At 34.2% G+C, this 12,832-nt stretch overlaps 1 long non-coding RNA gene and 1 pseudogene across 1 annotated transcript in view; one reads left to right on the top strand and one right to left on the bottom strand.

Moving 5' to 3' along the window:
• The window catches only part of LOC120581647 (uncharacterized), a 190,147-nt gene that overhangs the window by 145,439 nt on the left and 31,876 nt on the right, over nucleotides 1–12,832 (bottom strand). The window lies entirely within an intron of this gene.
• LOC120581730 (uncharacterized) lies at nucleotides 1,113–1,231 on the top strand (annotated as a pseudogene).

The following is a 12,832-nucleotide window of genomic DNA, read 5'->3' on the forward strand; positions in this document are numbered from 1 at the left end:
GTAAATGGATATTTTTCACCCCTGAGTATCAAAGAACTGATTGCACATAAAACAATGTAATTATTAGAAGTCAATATAATTATAAAGCACAATTTACTTTTGGAAAAATATCAATTAAAATGACTTCAGTTGTACTTTTTAAAAATCTAGAATCAATTGATGGCTCAAGTAAGTAAAATCTAAGTTAAAAAACAAACAAACCTGGAGTTGGTTTCTAGAGTTAGTTAATTTAATGGTTCCACAATATCATAAGGACCCACATTCTTATTCTCTCTCTGCTCTGCATCCTGAACTTCAGCTTCTCTTGGGTTCCAGAAATCACAGTCAACCTCGACGCCAGTTATCAAATGAGAAAATTATCTATTCTATATGTTTTTATAATAGGGAAACCTCTTTCAGACACTCTGCTACTACCACCACCAATGAAGCCTCTCCCTTATGTTTAATTCTTCAGAATTCTGTCACATGTGCATTTGTAAACCAATCATTGGCCAGTGTTGGTTAAGCATATGACCATGGGAAGGGGGGTGGAGTTTCTGAATAAATGTGTATTCCGCCAAAGAGAGGACATGGAGAATGACAAAAATATTTTCAACCAGATCTTTATCTTACAGGCAGGGGATAGTAAGATTTGTTCCTGGGAACTCTTATTAGCTCAAGAGGAACCACAAAAGTCCTGACACCAGGGGTTCCCCAACGAATGATCAGATCATCTTACAACAGCGATTCTCGACCAAGTTGATTTTGCACCCTACACCTCACTCTGGCAATGTCTGTAGGTAGTTTTGGTTATCACATTTGGGGAGTATTAATTGCATTTAACAGGTAGAGGCCAAGGATATTGTTCAATACACAGGACAGCCCCAGATAACAAAGAATTATCTGGCACCAAATGTCTATAGTGCTGGCATTGAGAATTTTTGTTTTTAAGCAATTCTCACCATTGATATGACCCAGTTACCCTTTTAAAGCTCCAGTCAGCTTATTTCCCACTCTAAATAATGAACAGTCAACCAAGACTTTTACCAGATATCGGAGGAAAGCATTTAAAATGGAAAATAGAAGACAGGAAAGAGAAAATACAGAAAAAGCAACAAAAAAGAAATAGGCCAGTCTACAGCCATGCTACCCTGAACAAGCTCGATCTTGTCTGATCTTGGAAGCTAAGCAGGGTTGGGCCTGGTTAGTACTTGGATGGGAGACCACCTAGGAAGACCGGGTACTGTAGGTGTAAAAAATAAAAAAATAAGTATTATAAACTGACAAGGTCCTTGCAGTCTGTGAGGTCAACCAAGGGTTGCCGCACCTAAAAAAAAAAAAAGAAAGAAAGAAAGAAAAGAAAAGAAATAGGCCAAGCAGGAAAAAGAAAATTTTGAAAACAAAATCCAACCGTATGCTATTTATAAGAGATACACATAAAGCACAGAAAGGTTAAAATAGTAGGAAAAGAAATACCAGGAAACTACCCACACAAAGAAAATTGGTTTAGCTAAATTAATACAGATGAAAGAATTTAGGACAAAAGTTTGACATAGAGGACAGTTACAGAAGAGACTTCATTTGCCAAGACAAATCAATTCCAAACACGTATGCAGCTAACAACATAGCCGTAAACACATTTATTTTGTGTTTTCCTTTACTGCTCTTATGTCAATAAGGGTGGCAAAATGGGATTTTTTTCTCTTATTCTGAAAATGAGAGAATTCTGTGTTGTAAAAATAGTAAATGATATACTTTGAAAATTATATAAGAAAGAAAATCTGACAATATCTTTAAAAGTTTATTAAAAAGTCCACATGCATGCTGGAGCCCTATAGACAGAGCCCGATTTCATTAGAAGGTTCTCAATTATCATTACATATAGGTCTCCCCCAACAACCACCACAGAGAGGAGCTCTTCAGTTTCCCTTCTGAGAGGTATAAGTCAGTCCACCATTGTTCTTAGTGGAAGAACAAACCTGGAGGTCTCCTGCATATAGGTTATCACTGAAATTCCTTTCCTTTAGGATGATATTTCAACCCTCACTGTATTTGCTATCTTGGTTGCAGTCTTGAGGTCTTATTGGATCAACATTTTCATAAGTGAATCTTGAAGACTTTGCAGAGGAGGCTGAAGTCATTATAATTGTTTCTTTTACAGACTTTTGACAAATTCTCCTATTTTCGGCCACATCAACACTCCACTTTTTAAAGGTTCCTGAAACTTTCTATTCTTAAATCTTTCCAGCGTTTTATAAAGATTATGTGAATTTATATATTAGAAAAAATAAAGTTACTTTCTTCAAAAAATAAAAAAACACCAAATCATATAAAATTTATACGACCAATTTCAGAAAGGAAATGTATCAAAACTTTTTGGAGTTTACGTATTTGTCCTTTTTTGAGAACTACATTTCAATAGTTTCAAGAGAGATGCTAAGAATTACTGTAGCTAAGGAATGCTTTCATTTCAATTGAAACAACTGTTTAAAAATTACGCAGATTTTTTACACAGTACACTAACCATTAAACATTCTTGCAACTCAGGGCACTGCTAATAAAAGTTAGGGAAAATATACATGATAGAACAAATTCATTTGCATTTAGTAGAGGCATATATTGTCATTCCAATTTGTACTATTAGCTCTCAGGCCTAAGTATTCTCATTAATATTCCAAGATAGCCCCAGGGTTAATAAAATGATACTTCTCTCACTACTTACTCTTTTATGATAAGTTTATGTAAATTTTGCTTCTGAATATGCTTATGCTTGAGAATGATATTATATACTGTAATTCTTATACCAATCCATAGCAATAAATACTTGATAGATAAAATGCCACTGTCTAAATTCCACTTTTCTAATTGGCGTCATGTTTCTATATACAAGGAAATTCCATTTTCTAATCCAATGCTAAAAATTTTTAGCAATTAATATATTGTGGATCATTAAAGATACATATTTTAAAAATTGGAATGGAATTAAGAAAACACTTCAGTCTAAACAAAAATGATAAGACCCATATTAAATTATGTAGGATAAAGTAAAATCACTTGTTTGAGGAAAATATATAGCTATAAATTCTAGAGACAAAAAAAGGCTGATAATTAATGAGCTAATTATCCAGAAAAAGTAAATTAGCTCAAAGAATAAAAAAGTGCTAAGTAAAAATAAGAGCAGAAAATTATAAAAATTATAAAAATATACTGTGGACAGCATAGACAAAATCCTTTTGGTCCTCTGAAAAGAGAAAAAAAAGTACAATCTCAACAACATGAATAATCAAGAAAATAAAGAAGGACTATATTAATACGTAGAATTAGAAATATGACCATTGGTGTAGGGATTAAAAAGATGAAATAATTATGAACAATTAAATTTAAATTAATAAATTAATTTAAATAAAATACACTTAAAAAGAATTGGAATATCTAAATGGTCCTAAAACAAATAATGAAATTGAATAAAAAGTATCTCCACAAATAAAATGCCAGGTCTAGATGGTTTTATAAGCTAATTATTCATGAAAGAGGTCATACAAAACTTAGAAAAAGACAAAAATAATAATTAAATGTAGAACAAGATTCAAAAGCTCATGGGGTAAATTGGCTTGCTTTCTGTTTTTGTAAATAAAGTTTTATTGAAACACTGCTACACTAATTTTTTTTTCCATTTTGTCTTTGCTATGATAACTTTTAAGCCAGAATGGCAGAGTTGGGTAGCTGTGACAGAGACCATACTATCCTCAGAGCAAAAAAACTTTACATCTGGCTCTTATAGAGAAGTTTGCTGACCCCTGATACAGAATGCCAGTGAAAAACTGCTGTGGAAAAAAGTAGAGCAGGGTACACGAGTTAGAATGAGGAGATGGGTAAGGGATATGCATGGATGCACAGTTTATAACATTAAATAAGGTCGTTCTAGAGAAGGTGAAATGTAAGCTAGGAGTTAAAGGAGATGAGGGTATTAGTTAAGTGAATACTGTTTGGAAGAGCCTTCCAGGTAGAAGGAAGAGCTAATAAAAAGGCTCAAGGCAGGAGTGTACCTTCTGTGTTCGAGGCATGGCAAGGAGGCAGAGTGCAAGGCAGATAATGGGAATAGCAGAGGAGGTCACAGAGGTAACGTGTATGTTGTGGAGAGATGGAATAGAGTAGGTTTACGTAGGTCTTTGCAGGCCACTAGGATTCTGGCTTTTGCCTAAGTTAAATGGGAAACCACACTAGGACTTTGAAAAGACAAGTGTCATGACCTACCTTACTCTCTAAAAGGAACACTATGGCTATATTAGAAATTGTTTTTAGAGGGGCAAGGGTACAAAGCAGAGACCTGTTGGGATGCAAGAGATGACAGTGGATCACACCACGGTGATAGCAGTGAATATGGTGAGAAGTGTGAAATTTTATACATGTTTTATAGGAAGAGGTAATAGTATTTCTTGACTCATTAGAAATGAGGTATGAATGAAAGAAGTATAAAATTATTCTAAGGATTTGGTCTGATTGTTTCAAGAAATAAATTCACCAATAATAAAATGCGAGAAGCCATGTGGAGCAGGCAGTAGGTGTCAGGGAGAGAGGCCAGGCGGTCAGTTTTAGACTTGTTTAATTTGAGCTATCTTCTAGGCATCCAAGTTGAGGTGCTGAGTCACAGTCGAATATCCAAATCTGGTGTTTGGAATGAGGACTTGGCAGGAGATATAAATTTGGAGATGTAGGCATAAAAACATGGAAATCACCAAAAAAATAAGTGTTAGTAAAGGACAGAAGTCCAAGAACTGAGCCCTAGGATACTCTCAAACATACAGAGATCACAGAGAAGAAGAAGAACTAGCAAGGAACCTGAAATGGAATAAGGAGGACACCCAGAAGAGAGGTGGTAGTGAGGGGAAGTCCTAAAGCCAAATGAGAAAAGAGTATCAAGAAAGAGGAAATGAGCAACTTAGAGGTTAGGAGGTAAAATAAGATGAAAGGTAAAAATTGACCATTTGGTTCATCAAAAGATTTAAAGAGGAAACTATATTATTGTCTGAATAGATATAAAAAGACAAAATAAAAATCAGCTACCATAGTAAAAAAATCATAGAAAATAAAGACTGTAAGTGAATTTCTTTAACCTAATATGAGGTTCCTATACAAAAAATTTCAAGCTCACTGATTAAAAATATTCCCTCAAACATTAGGAACAAGATCTATTAAAAGTTGTATTAGAGATTTTAATCAGTGCAGTAAGAAGTACTCATCCATCCTACCCACCTGCTCCAACATACACATACAGGGCAAAATGATTGGAAAAAAGAACCACAGATAATATGATCTCAAAAAAGCATCAAACACTAAAATTAATGAGTTTCTAAATTTTTCTGGATATAAAATCAGTTATATTTATATGCTATGAACAAGCAGAAAATGTGATTTTTAAAAAACAGTCATTAAAATATTAAAAATATATCTATAAGTCAAACAGAATTTGTCACTTCTATGCAGAAGAAAATATATTAAAATATATATTAAAAAGTCAAATAAATGAGAGTAATATTCATGAATTATATCTACACCTAGATTGATCCATACAGACAAAACTATTCTAATCAAAATCTCCAGTTTTTCATGAAACTTGATAAGCTGCTTCTGAAAATCATTAGAAAAAGCAAAGCAAAAGAGAAACCAAAACATTCCCAAAGTAGTACAAGGCAGGAGGCTTGACCTATCAGAAAATCAAGATTTAGTATAAAAAATAGGAATTAAGCAAAACAGTATTGATATAAACTTCTAAACAAGACAGAACTAAAAGCCCAGAAAGACACACACACCCCAAAATTTTATTTGTGACAGATAATATATCACAGAGATAAGAATAGATTATCAAATAAACAGTGTTGGAGCAAGTGGTTTCCATATTTGGGAAAAAATTGATCCCTATCTCACACCAGTTACAGAAATCAATTCCAAATAAATGATATCAAAGGAAAAACTAAGATGTTTATAAGAAAATAAAAGTACTTTTATTTTCTCGAGATAGGTCATAAAAGAAAAGAAAATTAGAATGCATTAAAATTAATAAGCTTTGTTTATCAAAAGACCCCACAAAGATAGTAACATATACTTCAAACTGGGAGTATATATTTTCAAAACATACCATTAATAAGGAACTAATCTTTAGGATATTTAAGAACTTCTAGAAATCAATAGAAAAATATCACAGATGCTTTGTAAAAGGTAAAACACATAATGCTCATTGAAGATACACGACTTTATCAGTAAATTAGGTAAACGCCAACTGTTTTCCAAACAAGTGTGGAAAAATAAAGTTTAGCAATACAAAGTGATGGTGAACATATAAAACATCCGTAATACTCATATATGCTATATATTACTCCAACATAGATATAAATGACAGAATCATAAACAAGGGAATAATTAACACAAAACTCAGGAGAGCGCTAAGACTCCATTAGGAAAAGAGACAGAAAAAGTAAAAAGGTACCAGGGGGTTCAAAGGTAATGACAACATTCCGATTCTTAAACTGGGTGTGGAATATTGGGGTTCTGTTTTATTCATTATATATTTCACTATTTGATTATCGATTATTATTGTATTTGTTAATATATTACTTTGCTGCTGATTATATTGTATATTTTATTATTTTGTCATTGATTACATTTATTTTTATTTCTTTAATATAAGAAAGAAGTATTTATTTATATTTATTATTCGATTATTTCCAAGTATTTTATTAATTAATTTACTATCTTTTATGTATATTTTCCCTTATATATTGTTATGATACTATAAATTACCCTGAAAAATTAAACAATAGAAATTTAATCTACAAAGCAGAATGAAAATCTTAGATAAAACTCTTCATTATCTCAAAGCAATTAAAGAACAAATGACCCCTATGCAATAAGAATACAAAGATGGAAAGCAATATTTTCAAAAACCATAAGGCAACAGAAAGAGATGAAAATTTAGCTAGCCTGGCTCAGAAAAGAATAGCAATAAAAAACAAGTGTTACAGAAATGAAATCACACTAAATCAGTCAGACAAGCCTGTTGATTTTTTTTTCAACAATTTGAAAAAAAATGGTCTAGGAGAAACTAAATAAATAAAATTAAGATGCTAAATTGGAGAAAAAAGATTATTGATGTCTAAGTTACATCGAGGTTATACAAAAAGGAGGAACTGAAAGAAATATTCAAAGAAACTTTTTTTTCTGAAATAAAGGGAGGTCTGAATCAACAAATGAAAAAGGTATAGTGGATTGTGGGGCTGGAGGAAGATATAGTATAAATAATCAACGCTAAGGCATATCTTGGTAAAATCTCCAGGTTCAAAGACAAAATCAAAATAGGTGGACAACCACAGAGATGAATAAAAAGACAAATTTATTCTGGGTTGGAAATTTAATACTGAAATGATAAAAATTCTCCCTGAACTATAATTGTAATTCAAATTTGATTCAAATTTTCAAATGAGAAAAATAAAATAGGAAGGTATGTAAAGCCAGAAAACAACAAAAATAATGAGACACTGACTTAATTATTAAAGCTTATTATAAAGTAATAGTAATTAATGAATCAACAGATGCATCTATGGAACCAAATACAGAAACCAAATGTAGACATGAATGACAAACTATCTCACAGAAGCAGGCTTACTAGAGGAGAATTTCTAAAATTATAAAATTTTTATAACAGAAAAGGAGCAGTAAAATGAGTACTTTCACACACTCTGATAGCAGTGTAAATTTGTCTGCCTTATCTGAAGAGTGTTTTTATCAATATAAATAAAGCTCCCTTTTGATGTAGTAATCTAGTAATTTCATTTCTAGAAAGCCATTCTAAAGGAATAATCAGTATAAATACAAATATTATGTTTGTTGTTTACTTATGAAATACAACAATTAGAAATATTTTAATGTCTATTAAAAGGAAGTTAATATAGGCTACTATATAAAGAACTATATGCAGACAGTTTTTAAAATCACAATTTCAAAGAATATTTAATGATATTTAATGTTCTTGCTTAGAGACCTGTCAACTTACAGTATGATTCTAATTTAGAGGAGGGAATACATTAATACATATGTGTACATTTTTAAAAGCTGGAATGTTATGTGAGTGATTTATTTTCACCTTCATATTTTTCTCTATTTTGCAAACTTTTAACATTGAGAATAATTAATCAAAATAAAATGAGCATTAAACTCAATTTTCTAAGGCCATAAAGCATTTTAGTTGGTTTAAGCAAATTTCATATTTCTACGAGAGCTATATATCCCAAACTCTAAATATGTACTTCGTGCTGATATTTTTTCAATATATCAAAATACTGCACACAAATGACAAAATTGTTCAGATTTACAAATCAACAACTTAAGAAATAATATTATGAAAAAGCTTACATATGCAAGCTTAATTGCAATTAGTAAGTTTAATTGCACATTTAAAGTAAGACATTTAAACATGAATGAATAAAGGACTACACCTTATTAAGAATTATTCAGATTTCCTTAGACAAAAGGGAGATATAACATGAAAAGTTGATTTATTGCTTCACAAAAATAGAAAGTTGCCACAAATGGAGTTCACATATAAAGTATTTTGACAACGATTCATTTTTTAAAGCCTTACCAGCCTTATAAATGGATTAAATACTAAGAAATTGGGCATCATTTGTTACAAATGTGTTTCTGAAGTATCTTCTATTCTTGAGTATTAAGTGAATTGTTTTGATCTCAAAATCTAGATTTTCCACATCCAGACAGGAGGCTAACACCCACATGTACAACAAGCATTTTATACTGTTTAAGTGAATTAACAATGAAAGGATTCAATTGTGAGTGCTAACATGGCCAAGGAAAATTATCGTAATTTGATAGTTCTTACAACACAGATATCAAGCCCCGTTTTCTCTGTAACCCATCCAGAGATATGGAAATGCATTTTCTTCAATAGGGATGAATAGTCTCAAATATTGACCCCTTCAATAGACACACCTGTAATCTAATAGTTAGTACTTTTATCTCAGTGAGGAATCCTTATTTGTCACTTGACTTAGAAATCTCCTTGGTGGTCAACTTGACATCAATGGCAGTCAATGAAATTTCTCAGACCTCTACCCATTCCCTTTTGTCATTTTGTAGATTTGTCTTAAGATAATTTCCAAAGTTGAATTTTCACTAAAAACTTGGCAGGACTTGAACACTAAAAAGGCAGAGGAGTGAAAATAACCCTGTGGTCTCATTCTGAGTTGCCTGGACATTGAGCCAGCTCCCCCTTTTGCACCTAAAGTCAGATTCCAATGGGACTAATGGCCTTTCCTCATCATGGTCATGCTCTTTTCACCCCAAAGGAGGGATAAGCAATTTCCCATGGATTTTAAAGTGTCTAGGTATTGAGTAGCTGGCTTTCCAAAACAACTCCATGAATAGCCGCTATACCAAAATTCAGTCTGCCCGATGCCAAATTTGTCTGATTATTCTCTTCTGAGAAGGTTGTTCCCTCAAGCTTTCCCTGAAAAAAGGAACATAAATCCACACTGTGAGGCCAGCAGATAACCATGACCCAGCAGCATATCTTGGCGGGTGAGGAGAGGCTGGGAGACCCCCAATTCCCTTATCTTACAGATGATCCTGGCTTTGTAAGTTTTCCCTTTCCCCACAAAGCCTACCTCTTAAACCATTCTGTGTGACATTGTAGAACTCATCTTGTCACCTGGTACACAAGAGGAGGCAGCTCACAAGGGCCTTGCCTGGCATTACAATAAGTCGCTAGTTAGTTTTCCTAGATGTCATTTTGATGATTTACGAGGTATCTGGATTTTAAGAGATGAACAGGAATCTAGAGTGGAGTGGATTTAAGGGGTGGGCTTGAGGATTGGAAGAGTGAGTCATTCAAAGAAAAAGTTCATACAAAGGCCTAAAGGAATGAAACAGTTCATTGAGTACCCGGACTTACAAGTAATTTAATATTAATGAAATGCAAAGTAGGAGAAGGCAGTAGGAAATGAAATGAGAACTGGGTAGAATGGGGTGTGAGGGGTCTTGAACATCAGCCTAGGACTGAGACATCATCTTGGGCACCACTGTTCCTCAGATTGGGGTCTGAGGTTAAGGACCCGAAAGCCACCCAGAATCCCTCTGGAATTCAAGGCCAATGTTTTTCTTTTGATTGTGTGGATGACAAGATATACTATCAAGAAATAGTTTTCACTCATATGTGGGATATAAAACAAAAAGCAACAAACGAAGAAACAAAACAAAGAAAACAACAAACAGATACAACGAAATGGTTGTTACCAGAGGAAAGGGATGGGGAGGAGGACAAAGAGGATAGAGGGGTCAAATATATGGTGACAGAGGGAGACTAGTCATCGGGTAGTGAGCTCGCAATAGAGTATACAGTTGCCGTATTACGAAGTTATACACCTGAAATTTATAGAATGTTATTAACCAACATTATTCCAGTAAATTTAATAATAAAAATAGAAACAGTTTAATAAAGGGAAAAGAGGTCAACTTAATATTTTTACAACACATTCAGGTGAAAAATCACCATACTACCGTGTAAAAATGAAGGCTTAACAAGAGTTTGAAAAAGAAAAATGTATTAACAGATATAAGGTGCTTCAGGGTAAACAGTTGGGTCAAATTCACAAGAACCTTATTGCAACAAACAGATACCAATTCATGTTGTAAAAGGATTTAATGTTCAGTAAAATATTCATCATCATCTGTCACATCAATTCAATGTTAACTTAGATGTTATTAGTATTGAGTATTCTTTGTATTCACTTTGGATTTATTTTATAGCTGTGTAGGAACTATTAGCAAAGGAGAGTATATCTAAATTTACAATTGTAAATATTAAGATAATACTATAACAAAAGAAAATTAGCACAGGGCATGCGTTGGGGGAAGAGCTATGGGGAGACTCAGTAAAGCAGGGCCTCTGCAGCCAGACTGCTCGGATTCAAGTTCTGATTCTACTACCTTCCTGCTGCCTGGCTTTGTCATTGAATCTTAGTTTACTCATCTGGAAAATGGGGATTATAAAAGCTCCTACCACAGCTGGGTCACTGGGAAGACTCAAGGAGTTAAGGCTGTAAAGGGCTTGGCACAAAATAAAAATAGTTCATACTCATAATATTGCTGTCTCTTTTTCCTTTTATTGGAATCCATAACTTGTTCATGTTGATAAAACATACCTGTAGGTAAGGGGAAGACCCTGAGAACTTGTCATATTACAGACAGAAATAGATAGATATAATATATTTCTGAAAAATCTTTTGAGTGAATAGATTTGATGGAGAAGAGAAATTTCAACATGCTTCGGAGACAGAAGGGAATGACAGTGTGATTGAAGACATTGTTACAGTCCGTTCAAAGGGTGGTTCCTTGACCAGCTCTGCCTAGGAACTTGCTGGAAATGCAAATTCTCAGGTCTCTAAACCAAAAACTCAGTGGTAGTCCCCAGAAATGTATTTTTGTGAGCCTTTTAAATAATTTTGGTGTTCTGGACTAGGAGTTGGGAAACTCCTGCCAAGGGTCAGAGAGTAAATATTTTAGGTTTTGCAGGCCACAGGCCACATGGGCCCCTTTGAAACACATTTTAAAGAATGGATGCAGCTGTATTTCAATGAATCGTCACTTACAAAATCACGTGGAGGCTGGATTTGCCAACTGGCCATAGTTTGTGGACCCCTGCCCCAGGGTGCCGATGACAGCAGCTGAAATCGGCAATAAAGAAGGAACAAGGCTGAAGTGTAAACTAAGTCTAGGTTTGAGATGATGAGTTTGAGGTAGAAATGGCCAATTTTCTATTGAATTAGCTGTTACTAGAGTTTGAGGGAAACAGCAGGGCTGAAGGTGCAGGTTTGATAGACAGGATAACACTAATTTAAAAGATGGGTGCAAAAGACACTACCCATGATGTGCATGGAGCATGAGCAAGGCAAATGGCCATGGATGAAATCCAGAGGACACCAATATTGACAGCGAAGAAAGAGAAAACACCAGGAATTGTGGGCTTGATGTCGGAGGAGGAGAGGATGTGGCTATAATCAGTTTCAAGCCCTGCGGTATCATAAGCAGTGAGCCATCCCTTCTGTAGTCAGGACGTCACCAGTGACTGTGCGCTCGCAGTTAAGTGTGGGGGTGAAATGGATGTATTCAAAGTGACAGCAGTCAAAAGAAAAGAAGGGAACAGAAGTTGATAAAACTTCTACCTTTCTGAGTAAGGGCAAAAAAAATATATATTATCAGAGGTGGACCGAAGAGAACAGAAGAGGAGTAACTTGAAGGACTGAGGTCCCCGAGAAATTTTAAAAAGGGGCGTAGGGTGTAGCACTAGCCCTAAGCATGAGGAAGCACCCCCTTTCCCAACATACCAGCAAGAGTAGAGACACAGAAGTTTCAGGGAGGGCAAGAAGTGCAGCTTCTTTATTTTTAGTAACTTTAATTTTATCAACAAAGTAAGAGGTTCAACTATCAAATAAAATTAGAAAGGTTTTAGGTTGGGAACATGAGAAAAGTGGAGAAAATAATAAAGCAGCATTTTTAAAAAAATAAGTCAACCTTCTCACCAATTCGGAGTGTATTTCCCCCCATGATTAGTGGAAATGAGTGGCGTTCTCTAATTACACTGGATTTATGAACAGGCGAGGCATACAAGAGGCTTTATTCCCTATTCTCTGTTTTGGCATTCACTTCCTGATGCTCTCCTTCACCTAATCCAAATTACGCCAACGTGATCTTTGACTTCCCATGGAGAAGTGTTCATTTTAACTGTCAGGCAAATGATATTACTCTCTGTTGGCCCATCATGCTAAATGACCATTAAACCATTACA

Source organism: Pteropus medius, unplaced genomic scaffold, assembly GCF_902729225.1.
Source record: "Pteropus medius unplaced genomic scaffold, Ma_sr-lr_union100, whole genome shotgun sequence".
Classification (NCBI taxonomy): domain Eukaryota; kingdom Metazoa; phylum Chordata; class Mammalia; order Chiroptera; family Pteropodidae; genus Pteropus; species Pteropus medius.